Raw genomic sequence first — 16,822 nt, forward strand, 5'->3', positions numbered from 1 at the left:
TTGTGCAAGCGGGGGTGAGGGGCGAGCAGGGGCCCAGGTAATGGTCGCAGGGCTGCGGGTGAGGTTCCAGCGCAGGGAAGAAGTTGACAAAGGGGACCTGACTAAACCCGAATGCGTATTTATAGATGCGAGCTCCACCGAGATCTAGAGATAGCCTCCTTCCACTCCTGCCATTTCATTTTATCGCTCCTTTAAGCGGAGGGCAGATTTTTTTTTTTTTTTTTTAAACATTCCTGCACGGTGTGGGTAATCACCGCGTTATTTACAATCTAGTTACTCTGCAGCAGACGGGGAAGCAAACTCTGGGGCTCCTTTCCTTCGGATGGACAGAGAGGGCGGCCAGGCGGCAAGCTGCAGCAAGGAGCTCAGGGTGGGTTTGCGGGAGCTCGGGGGCGACCTGGAGGGAGTCGGAGCCCCCGGCGCCGCCCCCGCGCCCGCGCCCGCCCCCGCCGCACCCCCCGGGGCGGGCGCCGGGCCGCGGTGACCGCCGGCTGGTGCGCTGCCCTCGCCTCCCCCATTGTTCCTACTGTCTTTTTGCCTTTTGTTATTTGCACTCGCATTGTGTTGTTTGTCTCTGAAGCCGCCTCATGACCAGCAAAGGGATTTCACCTCGTCCTTGAGAGCCACACGGGGAGCGAGAGCGAGCGAGCGAGAGCCGGGGGGGAGAGGGACACGCGCGCGCACACACACACACACGCACACGCACACGCACACACACACACACACACACACACAGAGTGAAAAAGGCGAGCCACCAAAACCCATCTCCAGTCTCCTCCCGGGGGCCCCCGGCCCGCCACTGTGCCACTTTGCATCCCACGCCAGAGGAGACATTCAGGAGACCCGGTAAGGTGCGTGAATCGCAGCGTTTTAACTTTGTTGTTCGTCCCGATGTTGTTGTGGGCAGACCTCCAAGGCGCAGAGCTCCCCTCAGCCGCTCGCCGTGCCCGCCACTCAGCACTCGCTCCCGGCTCCAGCTGGAGAGCCGGCGGAGGAGGGAGGGGGCCGCCACCGGAGTTTCCTCAAGTACGGAGGGAGGGGGACTGGGCTGGGGGTGAGGGGGGGTGGGGAGGCGGGAGGCGGCTCGGGACTTGAGGTGGCCCTGGCATCCTCCGGGGGGGCGGCCGGCCGGGGGGGGGGACCCCGGAGCGTGGGCTTGGACCCCGTTCAGGAAATGGGATAACTTTAGATGTTTGTTGGGGAGCCTGCGCGCTGTTGCCGGTATTGTTTTGTAAGTGGTGGCGGTGGAGGTGGTGATGCGAGAGGAGGGCAGGAGTGCGGGGAAGACCCGAGGCTCGCGTGTGCATCTGGGCTGACGCCAGACCACAGACCCTGAAAGTTGGACAAAGCTCTCTCCCCTTCCTGGAATATAAAGGCGACCCCCAGCCCACCCCACAGTCTTAATATTCCACCCCCCCTTTAGTCTTTTTGTTTCGCTTTCTGCACTCCCTCTCCCTACCAGTCCTCCTCTCTCCCGCCTGGAATTTCGGAGACCAGTCTCATCCTTCAGAATTCTAGGGATTCCAGAGACCGGAAGCGTTAATTTTAATTGCAACTACTTTCCCCCCACACCCCCCTCTCTCCGTGTACGAAGCGAAACCACTCACGTGTTGTGTCACTTTAAGCGCGGGCTTGGGAAATGTCGCTTGCACTGTGGGGCTAGAGTAATGAGCAAGGAAAAGAGGTTATCTGAGTTAAAATCAAATTGGATTTGGAAATATTTGCGTTTGATAGCAGCAGTTTCTTGAGTGTTGATCTGCTGGCGTCGGAGGTACATGAAGCATTGTTTACATATTTTAATAGTCGTTTCCCTTGCACTTTGCAAAGCGAATTTATTAATAAATAGATGGACCCTGGTGAGTATCTGAAGACGCTGGCCTCTGTGACTAAATGCAGAGTGTGGTGAATGTGAATTCATTTTAATGTCTTTCCTTCTCAACTAAAGCAGGTCAAAAGGAGGAACTCTGTGAATATGCAGAGCCATATCCAGGCAGTCTGGGTGGCAGTCCACTGTACTTCTTCAGAAAAGTTTAGGGATTTGTTCTATCCCAGTTGAGAGCCTCACAATATCCAGATATCCAAAGTAGTTTGTCAAGAAAGGCATGAGCCGGATTTCCCCAGAGACTGCCTTCAGGCTCAACACAATTCTTCAGTCAAGGGCAAGACCAAGGGAGATCTGTGGGATTTTGGGTAATAAGTGTGGGAATCTGCAAAGGGACTAGACAGAGTGATTTGTTTCCTTGCTGCTCATAAATAATGGCCCCTAGTATCCTTAAAAAAAAAAAAAAAAAAAAAAAGCCCACGCAAACAAAACAAGCCAATGAAGTAGGCGCGTGGGAGATTTGTAGGCAATGGGCATTTCAATCAGAAAAAAACAGAGCAGAGTTTTTGATCAGGATTAGAGGAGTGAGGCTCGATTGCCAAGATTAGGTGAAGGGCCAGATGGTTTTAAAGTATTCGGAAATGTTTTTTAAGTTTGACTTTTACAGAATTAAAAAGAGGATGGACAATGTCTTAGAGTCTTTACAGAAGTGCAAAAATTTTGATCTGTCTAATTTTGAAGGAATTCAGCTGTATGTGAACTGTTGTTAGCTCTGATACGGAAAGAATCTGGTTTCAAATGTAGATACATGGGACAAAGTTTCTGGGGTTGCTTCTTCCTGATTTAAATATAGCTCCTAGGCTGAAGCCTAGATAAATTCAGCCACAATGATTTAAAATCAAAAGTACTTACACTGAAAGTTCTCTTAGGGATTGTGCAAAGTTCTGCAAATTATGTCATCAACTGTTTATTCCTCAGAACTATATAAGATAAAAATCATAAGCATCACTTAAAACTGATGCAATACAGCTTTAAATCCTCAGACTGGTAGAGATTGCTTTTGTTTGCCTAAAAGGTAGATCTTTCATCACATGAGTTGTTTAAAAACATTTAATTGTGGGGGTGGGAAGGGATGTGCATAATTATTTAGTTATTTGTGTTAATTATATAGTAGCATACTCGCTTGAAATCCTTTTTTTTTTCTTTCGTTCCAGTGGTCTTCTAACAATCTTGTGCATGAAGAATTAATAGAGATTTTTGTTTGCTTGTACGTTTATAAAAAAATCTTTTTGTAGCTTTTTGAATGGGCAATATTGAATCCATCTGACGTAGACTTGTAGAGTAAACTCTTAGTATAGGAAAAAACAGCTTCAACTCTTAATGTAGAAACTCTGCATTAGTTTTGTTGTTGAGCTCAAACAGTTCTGGTTGAATGGCGTGTTATATACAGGATTCAAAACTCTCAAACTTATTTGGTAAATAACCAGGCATTTGAGATTCAGTGGTTATTTCAAGTTAACTTAGTCCTATACATGTAAATGCACATCCTGTTTTGACTGACACATTATTTTGTACAAGAAAAAAATGAATATATGTTTATAAAGATGTTATTTGTGGAGTATATGGAGTAAATAGTAAATAAAAGAGTGAAGTTTATACTCAGTATGATGGCTTTTTTTTTTTTTTTTTTGGTCCTTTTTGAGGGGAAAGACATGACCTATATGGAAAGTTTAAAATGTCATTTTCCAGTTAAAAGAATGGATTTGAATGCTTGAATAATTTTTTCTTTTAAAGCAAATGAAAACTATGGTATGATTAAAAGAATATACCATCCTCTTGAAAAAGCTGTATTCTTTGATAGGCAATCACTGTTTTGAAGTCATGTTCAGATTATATATATGTATAAAAGTAAAATACAGAGCAGGATAAAACTTGTTTTTAGTAATCTCCCCCAATACACTGGATTTTAAATACTTTAGAGTTCTAAGGTTGAACACTATTTAGATTTCCATCAGGTAAAATTGTTGGGTATAATTGATTGGCATAACCTGGATGTTTCACGCGATATCCAATCACCTGCAGTGGTAGGGAATGCTATAATTAGAGTTTTGAGAGTAACCTGGAAAACTTTATTTCTAGGCCTGAAGTCAAAGCATTCCCTCACATACTCATCACAATTTTGTAGCCTGAGAATTGTAGGCTTATTTTAAAGGCAAAGAAAGTGCTTGGCTGTTTCAAATAAACTATATCCTGAACTTAGATTTGTAGATAGTTAATAAAATAAAAGTCCAATTTTGTTCCAAACGTTGTTTAAAACACCCATTTGTAAATTGTCTACATTTGGTTTTCATATGTTAATGATTTGGGATCTGAAACTTCTTTCAGAAAGACATTTTGGTTTATCTTAAAAAACACCACACAAAACTGTCTAAACAACTCTGTAAATAAACTGTTCCAAATGCCTCAATTTGATGAATGAATTAAAGAATTATAGTTCTTAATCCAATTATGATCAGTCTTGTTATTCCATTTCCCATTGCGGGGAGCTTTGGGGAGTGGGAATGGTAAATGATTCTCAAATGTGAGTGGGGTCTTTGTTGTTTATTTTCTGTGTGTGTGATGTAACGTAAATAATTACTCATACCTAACAGGAGAAAGATTTTAGATGTAGAAAAGTTATTTAATGATTTTCAGTTAAGCCAAGAATTCGTTTGCATGAAAAGTTGCTCTTAATGAAGAGTAAAGTGAAAATTTCAAGAATATAAAGCACAGATCTAACTTTTTGCTTAAAAATAATGAATTTTTACATTTAAAGGGGGAGAAATGGAGCACTTATGGGTCGGTAGCAGGCAGATATTCAGGTACTCTCAGTCACTTTTAGCTGGGCCTTGTTCAGACATTTCTGTGGTGGTATTTAATAAACTTTACCATTTTCAGTTTCCTTGTCTTTCAAGTTAAGGGGAATATGCTTTTTGAGTTGCTTCTCTCAACCCCTTACACCTGTACCTGCTTGCATGGGTGCTTTTGAATGCTCTCCGGATCAGGGGCCTGAAACTGTAGGATGGGCCCTGATAACAGCCCCGTTTGCTATGAAGGACCCTTCTGAATTCCTGCCTCATTTGTCCAATTTAACCTCTGGCTCATTAATTAATTCAAAGGTGTTAATAGCTCATTATGGTTTAATTCTCTAGATGTGGTTATTATTATTATTATTATTATTATTACCATTATTGTTGCAGTTTATTATGACCATCTAATTCCTTAGAGAAAGAGTTGTGAATACAGGTATCAAGTGAAACTGCCAGAAGAAACATTTATGAATATAAGGATTTTTTTGGCACTACTCGAATTGTACCTTATAGGCAAGTAATTACTCTGCTTACAGGTAAGGATGCTGGGCAGGCATATTGATAAAAGTAGGAGGGAAATAAATGCATTTAAAGAATACATTAAACAATCACTCTTTAAAAACTGAGCCTAAAAAAAAAAAAAAAACGTATCTCCAGGAGAGGTGCTACTGAATTCTATAGATACAGGTCTATTCATTCTTCATTGCTTAAAGTTCGTTGTAAGTTACAAAGGAAAACAAACAAACAAACAAACAAACAAACCCTGATTCTATCTTTGATGCTCAATTACTTCTCATTCAATTATTTTGTGATTATATAGTATCATATGTCCAAAGGGGACAGATAGTGCCTCATTCAGCGGGATGGGAGGGCTCTGGCTTGTTCTCCAGTTGGAATTCTCTGGAAGCTCAGGTATTGTGTTGTCATTGCAGCACCAATTAAAGTCTTTGAGGTAGGGAACTCAGGAAAGAACCAGGATGTAAGAGGCAATCCCACTAGCTTTTGGAGCTTCTCAGTTTAGGTCTACGTATAATTCTTCCAAGACTTCAGTTGGAGTTCTGTGTCCCTTTTACTGACCTCTAAAGGTGGAGATTATAATGCTTTTTCTTATAGAGATATTGCATGGATTACAGTCGATATTATATGTCAAATTCCTAGAATACGGTTTGTCATGAACCAGGTGCTTAGTAAATGTTAGCAACACTTGTCTTCCCTCCAGTCAAGTCTTTTTGATCATTAATAATACTTGAAGGTTAATTTCATACTTGCTTTGTACTGGACTTATTTGAGTCCAAGAAGAAAAATATATCACTTCCTTGAGGCTGAGATCAACATTTTAAAATAGTGATTCAGTTAATGTCTATATATGATCTCTGACAATGTGGTTTTATTAAGATGCTGTATTTGGTGCAAGTGTGAATTCTATCTTTTATTCATAGAAATGTTCCTTCAGTAATTAGCATTTTATCCTACATAATAGGTAAAGGCAACAAAAACCTTAGGACCTAACTATAGATCTCTCTTCTTGTTATCCTTTTTGATTTCCCATTACAGATACAAACTAGTGAAAATTTATCATGACTTTATCCATAGTCAGTCAAATACCTTGCAGTAATATGAAGTTATAGTACGTGTAGATAGAGATTCCACTTGGAAAAAGAAATAAATCTGACTTTGCAATGTTTGCCCTTTGAGTCAGCAGTTTCTTCAAAGAGAACCTCATAGACTTGTTTATACTGGAGACAAGGAGAAAGGCACAATAAATATACTATTACCTGTGGGAAGAGATGATGTATAGTAACATGGAGAAATTACTGGATGCTTTCTCTTTCCAGTGATACAGAAAATTTCTCTCTAAGTATAGGCTTCCCCCCGCTATCTGGAAGTAGAGCATTCCAGTGAAACCCTTTGTGAGCTGAAATGGCCTAAAGTGAAGAAGCAATTACCATTTTGTAAAAGCAGAAATCCTCTTTGGATTAGTGAAAACAGGTACTAATGTAGGTTTTTCATGAAAGCAAAATGGTGTAAAGCAAACTTTTGGATAGCGGGGTGGTGGTGGGGGGAACCTATAAAACTGACCACAGATAAAGAAAGGGCTTTAAAAAAGTAAGTAAGTGACTTGGTTATTACATTAGTTTGGATCCCTCGAGAAGCAGATGACAAAAGGGGATTAGATAGTAAGAAGAGGAAGCAGAAGGCTGGGAGAGCCTTTCAGCTGTGATCCATGTTTGATACTTATGCAAGGAGAGACGGAAGGAGGGAGGGTTGAGTAGAAAGAAGCTGTACTGTAGTGCAATCCAGGAAAGGTTTGGCAAGGCAGAAGAGAGTCAGCCATTGGAGGAGTATTCATTCGCTGGCTGGGAGCAGCCCCCTGGAAGCATGGCCTCTGGGCATCACTGTTGCTAGAGACCTAGGGGCAGCAAGTGGGGCGCTGAGTCCATTATAATCTTGCAACAGGAGATCTGAGTGGTATGGTTCTAGTTTGGTAGTATAGCCCAGAGGTTAGTAGCAGTAGCTCTGGTTGGTGGACTTGTCACCAAAAAAAAAAAAAAAAAAAAAAAAAAAAAGACCCAGTATTTCTTTAAGCTCTTTGATGCTTTATTTTCCTCCCCTGTAAAATGACCATAACAATAGTATCACCTCACTGAGTCCTGGTCACATTAAATGAGGTTGTATGAAATTACGTATAAATCCATAGTACCATGTATGGCATAGAGGAAATGTTCAAAGTATATAGTAGCCCCCCCCCCTTATTTTGGGGGGATACATTCCAAAACTCCCGGTGGATGCCTTTCTGAAACCACATACAGTACTGAACCCTATATATGCTATGTTTTTTCCTATGCATGCATACGTACCTATCATAAAATTTCATTTATAAATTAGATGTAGTAAGAGATTAACAACGATAACTAACAATAACAGAACAGTTATAACAATATACTGTAATAAAAGTTAATGTGAATGTGGTGTCTCTGTCACAATTTCGTATTGTACTGTACTCACCCTTTTTGTGATGATGTGAGATGATAAAATACCCACGTGATTATATGAGGTGAGGTGAATGAGGTGGGCACCGTGACGTAGTGTTAGTCTACCCTTCAGGAAGGAGGATCATCTGCGTCGGGGGTGTGGGTGACCTCAGAGAAGTGAAACCACAGATAAGGGGGGTTTACTGTATTGAACTCTTTTTAATGTACTCATAATATGCAACTGGAAAGGTATAGCTGAATTGTGTCAGGTGAGAGTAAATATACTGAAACAATAGATATTAGCTGTAATTAGAAGGCATTGTTTTTGCAAGCAAACATCTTTAAGGCTCGCCTTTTAAAAATAGCTCGGTTTATTTCTCCTGCTTCAATCCTTATTTTTTATCAGGTTAGAAACCATACAACAAATAGACCAACTGACCTTGGCCATCTTCAGGTAATTTGCCCTGAAGCATGAGGTAGACAGAGTGCTCCCTTCATTTCCTTACCCCTCTAGGCTTCCTATTCAGTTGAGAAGCAACTTGCACTGTAAGTCTGCATTTTATCTTGAGCCTCAAACACCTTGCAAGTCTTTGCTCCCCTATGTTACTGTTCCTAAACCAACTTGCTGCACACAAAGCACTGAACTCAAGTGGCCCTCAGTGCTAGCTCCTGCTGTGATGAGTCACAGAGCCACCAGCACTTTGTTGCGTTAGATTTGATCACTGCCATGAGCAGTCCTTCGATTGTCAGCTAAGAGACCCTTCAGGGAGTTGTCCCTTAATAGAAAGTCTCTTTTCTTCCCTCCTGTTGTAACTTTAAATTAAAAGAAACTGTAGAGGAGCGGGTGGCATTGCAGCAGTTCATTCTTCTACCCACTGGGAGAACAACATCTGAGAAAAGACGTTATTGGACTGAGAATTGAGTTGTTGCTATTTTTTTTGGGCCAGCATGGGGGGGAGGTTGTGGTGGAGGAATGAAGACCGTGTCGTTCAGATGCAGACTGATTCTCAGTAATGCAATGGAGAGCGATCCTTCTGTGTATGCTGGTGAGCATTTTTTGGACGTTAGACACTGACTTAACATATTAATTTCAAGTGGGATTCACGGGACCCTGATTTTTACATGGTTCTGGGTGTTGTGTGGGAAACTGGCATGGGGACAACGTCAGAGTTCAAGGAGGGTGGGAGGCAGGAAAAGGGAGCTAATTTTTGACACATTCCTCAAGCAAATTGACCCCCCTAGGGAATCTGTGCCCAGGATGAGGACTGCTTACTGTGAGCCTTTTGGCATAGTTTTCCCCAAATAGTGAGTGCTGGTTACTTTAATGTTAAAAAAGGCTGATGAACTTCACATTTGTGAGAGGAAAAAGAAAAGAGATGTCAGTACTTTTGACGACGTGTTTTCTAGATGCTGTTTCTCACTAAATGTCTGATTTAATCCTCTGCTGTGCCAGGCTTCATACCCTCTCTAGTTGCTCGTCCATTCCCATTCTGGGTTAGGGCCTGCCCCCAAGTCTGATGTGTGCTAAGATTTCCCAGTGTAATTCATGGCTACGAAAAGCTGAGGTTGTTTGATGCGTGACTGAGGTTTGCGTGTGAGTTCTTGCGATGCTCCGTGTTACTATGCAGTATTGGCAGTCTTTCCCGTGGATCTGGCACAATCAGTCTCATTAATTTACTCTTGCACTGGGAACTGCTTTTGAACAAGTGCATACTATTTCTTATACTTTTGCTTTGACTTGTCTTTCTTCTCTCTCTCAGCCTTACTCCACGATACCTACACTACCAGCAGGATAGTAGTGTCTTTTCTACATTAAATCAGGAAATGAAGTGCTAATTTTAATGCATACTAAACAGACAAACAGTTCTGTCAATATGTAAAGAACCTTAATGCTCCCAGTATCTATTTCTAGGGACTTACTCAGACCCCTGAAATGCTCTTCCCTCCCTGCTTCTCTTTCCCTATCACTGCTTTTGGGATTTTCTTAACCTTTCTGTCACCACAAAGTCTTTTTTTTGTTGTTGTTGTTTTTAATGTTTGGTTACTTTTGAGAGAGAGAGAGAGACAGAGCGTGAGTGGGGGAGGGGCAGAGAGAGAGAGGGAGACACAGAATCCGAAGCAGGCTCCAGGCTCTGAGCTGTCGGCATGGAGCCCAACGCGGGGCTTGAACCCATGGACCACGAGATCCTGACCTGAGCCAAAGTCAGATGCTTAACTGACTGAGTCACCCAGGCACCCCACCACAAAGTCATTATTATCATGGCACCATTGGCCACTGCATTGCGTTAATCTCAGTGGACGAAGTGAGAAGCGAAAGATGTGCTTGCATGCATTGCTGCCTGGTTTGAAAGGGGTAACTGGTAGGATGACAAAACACTTCTCATCAGAAGATAAACTCCATGAAGGCACTGTGTTGTATTCCTGATGCAGTCACAATGCCTGGGACAGAGCAGCCGCAGAACAAATGATTGTTGAGCCCACATGCCTTGCAGACTGAGCTTCATTTTGATTCGAAGGCCCGGCCCTGCATGACAGAAAAGTGGGAAAACTAATAGCTGTTGAGCACTGATCCTGTTCTAGGCATGGATCAGGATCTCATTTAATCCTCACAGCCCCCCTGTTAGGTGGGTATCATCCACTTTTCGTGGATGTGTGAACAAACTCCAATGGGTCAGGCGCTGGCCTGTTTCCCTCAGCTAGGAAGCAGGAGAATTATTGCCTGAATTTCAGTCTAGTTGATTCTGCTTCTTGTGTTCTTTCCATCATGCTGTGGCCAACATGCTGGTGTGGGGGCATGAACCTTACCTGCCTGTCCACCACAGGGGATGATTGGAAGGAACAGGTGAGAAGTCACAGAAAGTGATGCCTGAGATGTGAACTAAAACCTGGATGTTGAATATGATTATCAAGTACCCCACTGGTTGATTTATTAACAAATATGTGTGTGTGTGTGTGTGATATATAACACAGATGCATGTTGTTTGCACTTAATAGGAAATATTTTGTGACTTGAAACAGATTCTGAATACTTAAAAACTGACATCAAAGGAAATGATAGAACAGTATTTCACAAAGGTGATCACTCAATCACTCAGTTGAAAACCACCTGGGATATTTTTAAAACTCTACCTTTCTGGCCCCCATTGAGACAGGGAATCTGAATCTCTGTGGTAGTTGCCCGGTAATGCTACATTTTTAACGAGCACGACTGTCAATGCTTTTGCACATAGGAGTTTGGGAACCAGTGATAAAAAAAAGTATTGACTTAGTTTGGTACTAGGCTATGTATATGGCATCTGAAATTAAAGTAAGATCTCAAAGAATAATGGCAATGCCTAGATAAAGCACAGCTGATTGCTGAATTGTTATACTTTTTTTGATGATGTGGTTTTAGAAGTTTTGAAATAAAATATAAATTGCGTTTATTAAATTTAAATGTGTAGAACCTTAGCATGTTTAAAGTCAAGAGTGAGGGGACCTGTCACAAATTGGGTTGGGATTGGGGGAAGGGTGGTAGTTATGGGTATTCTAGGTTTGGAAAGAACTTTCTGTAAGGACAAATCTAAGATGGCTAAGTATGCTGAGAACCAGAGGTTGATTTCTTTATCCAGTTTTGTATCCCCAATACTTAAAACAGTATCTGGAACAGAGTACGTGCTTAAAGACCTTTGTTTAATGAATGAATAAACACAGAAGAAGAGAGTGATATGTGGAAAGTAGGATAGTTTGGTTGTGATTACTGTGGATAAAGAGTCAAGAAAGGGTATGCTGAAAAGGAATCCTAGTGAGATAAGACAAGGACAGGGTTTTAATTAGTCTAATATGGTCCTTACAGGAAAGTGCCTTCATACAAACAAATAAACAATGCAAAACCAAACCTGAGTTTTGTATAGGATTAAATCATCAGGCCACTGTTTGTGTGTATTATCTTGGGAGCAGCAATTACTACATGAGGACAGGGACCAAGTCTGTTTTGTTCTCCATACTATCATAGTACTCAATAAATATTTATTGAACGAATGACAGGGTTTCCACATGGACTGGAAAAGAAAGCTTTTAAATGACACAAAAACGTCTTGTAAAATGAGGACAAAATCTTTCCAATTGCTAACCAATAGCTTGGTGATCACGAAACTGGCAAATCTTCATAGAACTGTGTGTTCCCAGTCTCTTTAGAGTTTAGTAAAGTCTCCATCTGATAGTTTGTCTGTCACCAAGCGGGCCTTTGCCTCCAGTACCATTTTCACTTTACTGTTTTGAAAATCCACCATGGTGCCTAGTGCGGTGCCTTGCTGACATTAGCTATTTAATTAGTATTTGTTGAATAGTTCCATTAGTGAGTGAAGAGTCCTGACTAGGGCCTGGGAGGGGGAAGTGGGGATTGAAAGCAGTGAAGCAGAGAGTTGCCCTCATCCACTCAGAGACCTTTGAGTAGGCACATTTCCCATACAGCTCAAGGCCTGGTTGTTGGAATCTTGAGGGGAAGGATGTTTGCTAAGATAATGACTACAAAGGTAGGTCCAGTCTTGTTAGAAGAGGCAACCATTCATTTGATCTGGGAAGTCAGGCCAGAAAATGTATTGCGGGAAAGATGGTAAAAAGTAATTCTAAACCTAACAGGAGTTTCAGTAGAAAAATGGCTCTAATTCAGGCAGTGTAATGTTAACATCAATGCGTGTCTCATGGCTCAAGCCCCGCATACTACTTTGGAAATAAAAGGAGATTGTGTAAAGAATTAGCAATACAAGGCATTTTTAAGTGCTTTATTGCAGAGGCCTGTGATACTCTGTGAAATCTGTGCAGGCTTTTTCTTCCTGCTGTGCTTAATTTCAGAATCTGATGCTATTACCTATCCTTAGAGAAAAAAAAAAATTACTCACTGTTAACTCTTAAAAACCGAGTTTAACATTGCACTTGCTTTCAACATAATCTTTCTGACATTTCTTAGGAAGAGAGAAGTATATTTAGCCACAGAAGGTTTACCTTCAAGTTGCATATGTAGGATTACTTCTAGGAGGCAGGATTAGAGTAAGAGGGCAAGATGGAAAAAAATGTTGAAAGCCTAAGTTTAGAAATGGCTCAAACAGCTTGAAGAACAAGGTCCCTGAGAGAGTTGGCATAGAATGTGTTTAGCATGAATCCAGATCAGAAGCCAGAGAAGTAAATTATGAGGCATTATGAAGATCAGGCAGAAGAAGGAAGGACAGGAGTTAAGTCTTTACAGTATAGGTGGCTATCTTCTTGGACATGAAGACATACCCACCAAAAATATGTTCCCTGGCATGCCATCACTGTTCCCTTTCTTCTGTCTAGCACAAAATAACAGTTGACATTGATTCGTAGTTCACTATTGCCAGGCATTGTGCTGAGCAGTTTTTTTATTTTTTTATTTTCATTGATTCTTTCCAGTACTTCTCTAATTTAGATACAAATGCTGCCCCATTATACAGATAATGTTGGGTTTGCCCAAAAGTAGCATAGCTGTTTAGTGTTGGAGCTGAGACTTGAACCCAGAGTGGTTGATTCTGAAGCATGGGCTCTTAGCTATGGTAATATAGGAAGTATATTTTAAGTGCTGTTGAGTCATCCCTCAAAATGATGTTTTTATTTTCCCCTTTCTTTATATATACACTTCTATCACTCGAGGACAGTCTTTTTTTAGCTCATTTCTGACCTATTGCAAAGTTCCACAAACTAGCGTCTCTCCTTACAATCTGCTCTGTTTACCACTGTCAGGTCAATCTTCCTGACATGCTATTTAGATCATGTGGCCCCTTTCTCAAAAATTCAAAGTGCCTGAATGCCAGATGGGACCAGACTCTTAAGTCTGGTTTTTGGGGGCCTTAAAACCTATCTCCAAGTCTCCTATCTTTTTAGGCTCATATTTGAAACTTACCCTTTGAGAATAATTTGCTTCTGATCTGGATTCAAGCTGAACACAGTTTCCCAGATGACTCCCCAACTGTCTGCAACATGTCAGCCATATCAACTCTTTTCAGAATGCTCACGCCAGAGACCATGCCATTACATAAAAAGCCACTGCTCATAGTCAGCTCAGACAATTCTTCCAGAGTTGCTTTTTCTAGCTACTTCAGACTTGCTCATCAGTTGACTTTCCTTGGTTCTCAATCCACTTGTCTCTGTATTTCGGCTTTCTCTTTTTGTTTTGTCCTTTCATTCATTCATTCATTCAATCATCAACAAATACTTATTGAACACCTACTATGAACCAGACGCCATGTTAAATGTCAGTGATGTGTAGAGGGGACACACATCTTGTACACAAGGATTTAAAGCCTATAAAGGAAGATAAACGTTAATGAATTGCCTGCATTTATGATTGCAAATTGTGGAACTCTATTTCACACAAGTATATACAATCTGTGGGAGAAGTATCTGATCTATTTAGGGGGGCCAATCAGAGGAGGCTGCCATGAGGAAGTCACATTTGAAGAATGGCTAATGAGGTAAAGAGGACTAGAGAAAAAACTTTTGAGACATGGGGAGTAGCATGTGCAAAGATTACAAAGGGGGAAGGATACGTTCTTGGAATTAGAAGGCCAGCATAGCTGTAGTCGAGTGACTAAGGAATGCAGCTCTAGAGGTAGGTTGGGATCAGATCGTTAAACCTGATGGGCCATGTTGGAGAGTTGAGTCTTTATAATAAGGGTGATAAGAAACCCACTGAATAGTTTTAAGCAAGAAACTAATAAAATTTGTGGCTATAGCAGGTGGACCAAATTTAAGAGAGGCCAGAATGGATTTGGACAGGCTAATAATGAGGGTATTGCTGTTATTTGTATAAGGAAAAGAAGGCTTGAAATTTGGGCTCTTGCAGTAGTGTTAGAGATGGAGACACAAGGAAGGATTTCAGAAGAAGAAAAAAAAAACAACAAAAAAAAACATGGAAAGTCGCCCAGGTCCAGGTGCTTTGTTAACCCTACTTTTTAGCCTCATTCCAGTAACCTAATGGGATATTCCCTCTGGTAATTACCCATTGTTTCCATGTTTCATAGGTTTAGAAAAGAGATGCTTAAGACCATATCTCTCCTGGGATCTCTGCTGGCTGGATCTGTACCTGTTATAGCCCTTAAGAATTCAGGAAGAAAGATTCGATACAAAACATATAGTGCCTTCTGTCTACATCTTTGTATTTGCCTTCACATTTCTATGTGTTCCTTTTGTATATAACATTCCTTCATATAGATTTCCTGAAACCCTACCCATATCTTAATTTCCAAATTAAATTTTACTTTTTCTTAGTATCCTCATAGAATATACTGACCGAAGATCTCTCCTGATCTTACGTTATTTACATCTGTAAACACTTTTATGACTTAATTATATATTGTACCATATTGTACGCATGTTGTGAACATGTCTTATCCTTTGAGGTATAATTGTGAGTTTGTGCCTTGGAAGTAGATGCTGTAGTTCATTATTATACCCCTATTTTGGATCATCATTTACTCTTTCGAGCTGGGCAATTTACTTAACCTCTCAGTCTGTGATTCCCTCATCTGCAGAATGGTGATAATCATATCAGTAAGCAGTTGCGAGGAATCAATGTTAGAATGGATACAAAGCACTTAAAACAATCCTTGGCAAATAATGAGTTCTACCATATGATGACATTTTATGGTTATAAATATTATCCTTTGAAATCAGAAACCTGTATCTTGTTACTACTTTTGTCTACTTGGAGCTCAGTAAATATTTATTGAATTCAGATTTAAATTTAAATTTAAGTATCACTTTTGCCAGGGGATACAAATATAAATAAATGTTGGTTCTTGTCTGAAGGAATGTTGATTTGATAGGGGAGCAAGTAACATAAACCGGTAATTATGTATCCGTGTGATAGGTGTAGTGATAGAGTATTTTGAGAGCCAGGTTGGGGAAGGTTTACTAAGTGAATTGATGTATGAGTTAAGTATTTATTCTAATATGTTAAATACATATTAGAATACTATATGTGCGTTATATAAACTCAAAGTTCCGTGATAAAATAGCACTCCTACCTTACTAATGATCATGTCTACCCATTGCCACCACTTTCAACTCTGTATTTCTAAATAAAATGTTTACTCCTTATTTTAGTATTTAAAAAAAAAAGTTATCAATCTATTTGCTACTATTTGGCTTTGTTTTGCAAATCTTCCTGTACCTCACCTATCTAAAACCACACATACTCCTTTTCCCTTTCTTCCAATATAATTTCATCTTTTTTCGTGTGTGCGTAGGGGGGTTAAATCAGTTTAGTAAACACAGTCACTTTGACTTTGTAAATGTTGTTTATCTCTGAGAGTATCATGAATTTATTACTTTTACTTTTTATACAACTTTTTTAGTTTTCTTGGGGTTAATAATAACCTGTATTCAAACCTAACGTTTTACTAGGATTGCTCAATTTTTACTGGGAATTCCTGAGTCTAAGGCTTAAAATTGGGTGAGTGGCATATCCAAGGTGGGCCTTTGGGGCAGTCAGCCCTGGTGGGAAGGACCATTTTATTATTACATAATTTAGAATTGTTGGAGCCAGATGATAATAAAAAGCCCACTGCCTTTTACTTATGTCTCTTAACATTTCTGCAGACTTTGCACCCCTGTGTTGCCTGCACTTAGACACACTGTTCCCAGAAACCTGCCCTTAGTAAGGCTCTGAGTTAAGCTAAGTATGGCAGGGAGTGGTGCTCCAAGAAGGGAGGAGAGCATTCCAACCAGGCAGTGTGACATAAGTAAAAAGGCAAGGAGGTGAGAAATGGCATGGTGTGTTGGTGAAATTACAGATTGTTTGGTGTCAGTAGAGCATGATGGGGACAAGCTGAGATGAGGCTGTGATTGTGGAAAGTGGTCAGATCAGGGTGATCTTTTTATTGTAGACTCCTATTCACGAGATTCTGTCTTGTGGGCTTTGGGGAACCTTGTAGTGTTGAGTAATGTGGTTTGCTTTGCTTGTGAATGAACTAATGATGTGTTAGCCAAAAAATGAAAATCTGGCTCCTTAAGTCGGCAGTTATAATGCTGTATTTGCATATTTGGTGACATATTAATACTTTTGGGGTGTCCCATCTGTAAAATTTTTAGAGTGCATGATTCTACAGAGTGTGTGTGTGTGTGTGCGCACACACACACACACACACACACGCATTCATTAGGGCACAATAAACACTTAGAGC

At 40.7% G+C, this 16,822-nt stretch overlaps 1 protein-coding gene across 7 annotated transcripts in view; it reads left to right on the forward strand.

Annotated features, from left to right (window-relative positions):
- Nucleotides 1-273: 273 nt before the first annotated feature.
- Nucleotides 274-16,822, forward strand: part of SOX5 (SRY-box transcription factor 5) — a 1,021,816-nt gene continuing 1,005,267 nt past the window's right edge. For 5 of the 7 annotated variants that reach the window (XM_058743360.1, XM_058743362.1, XM_058743356.1 and 2 more), the window contains exon 1: nucleotides 728-851. The gene's annotated coding sequence lies outside the window, so the exon portion shown is untranslated. Of the gene's footprint in view, nucleotides 371-727; nucleotides 852-16,822 lie in introns of those variants that run through there. The other 2 variants (XM_058743357.1, XM_058743358.1) reach the window with 2 other exon arrangements.

This window comes from Neofelis nebulosa, chromosome 8 (genome assembly GCF_028018385.1).
Source record: "Neofelis nebulosa isolate mNeoNeb1 chromosome 8, mNeoNeb1.pri, whole genome shotgun sequence".
NCBI lineage: Eukaryota > Metazoa > Chordata > Mammalia > Carnivora > Felidae > Neofelis > Neofelis nebulosa.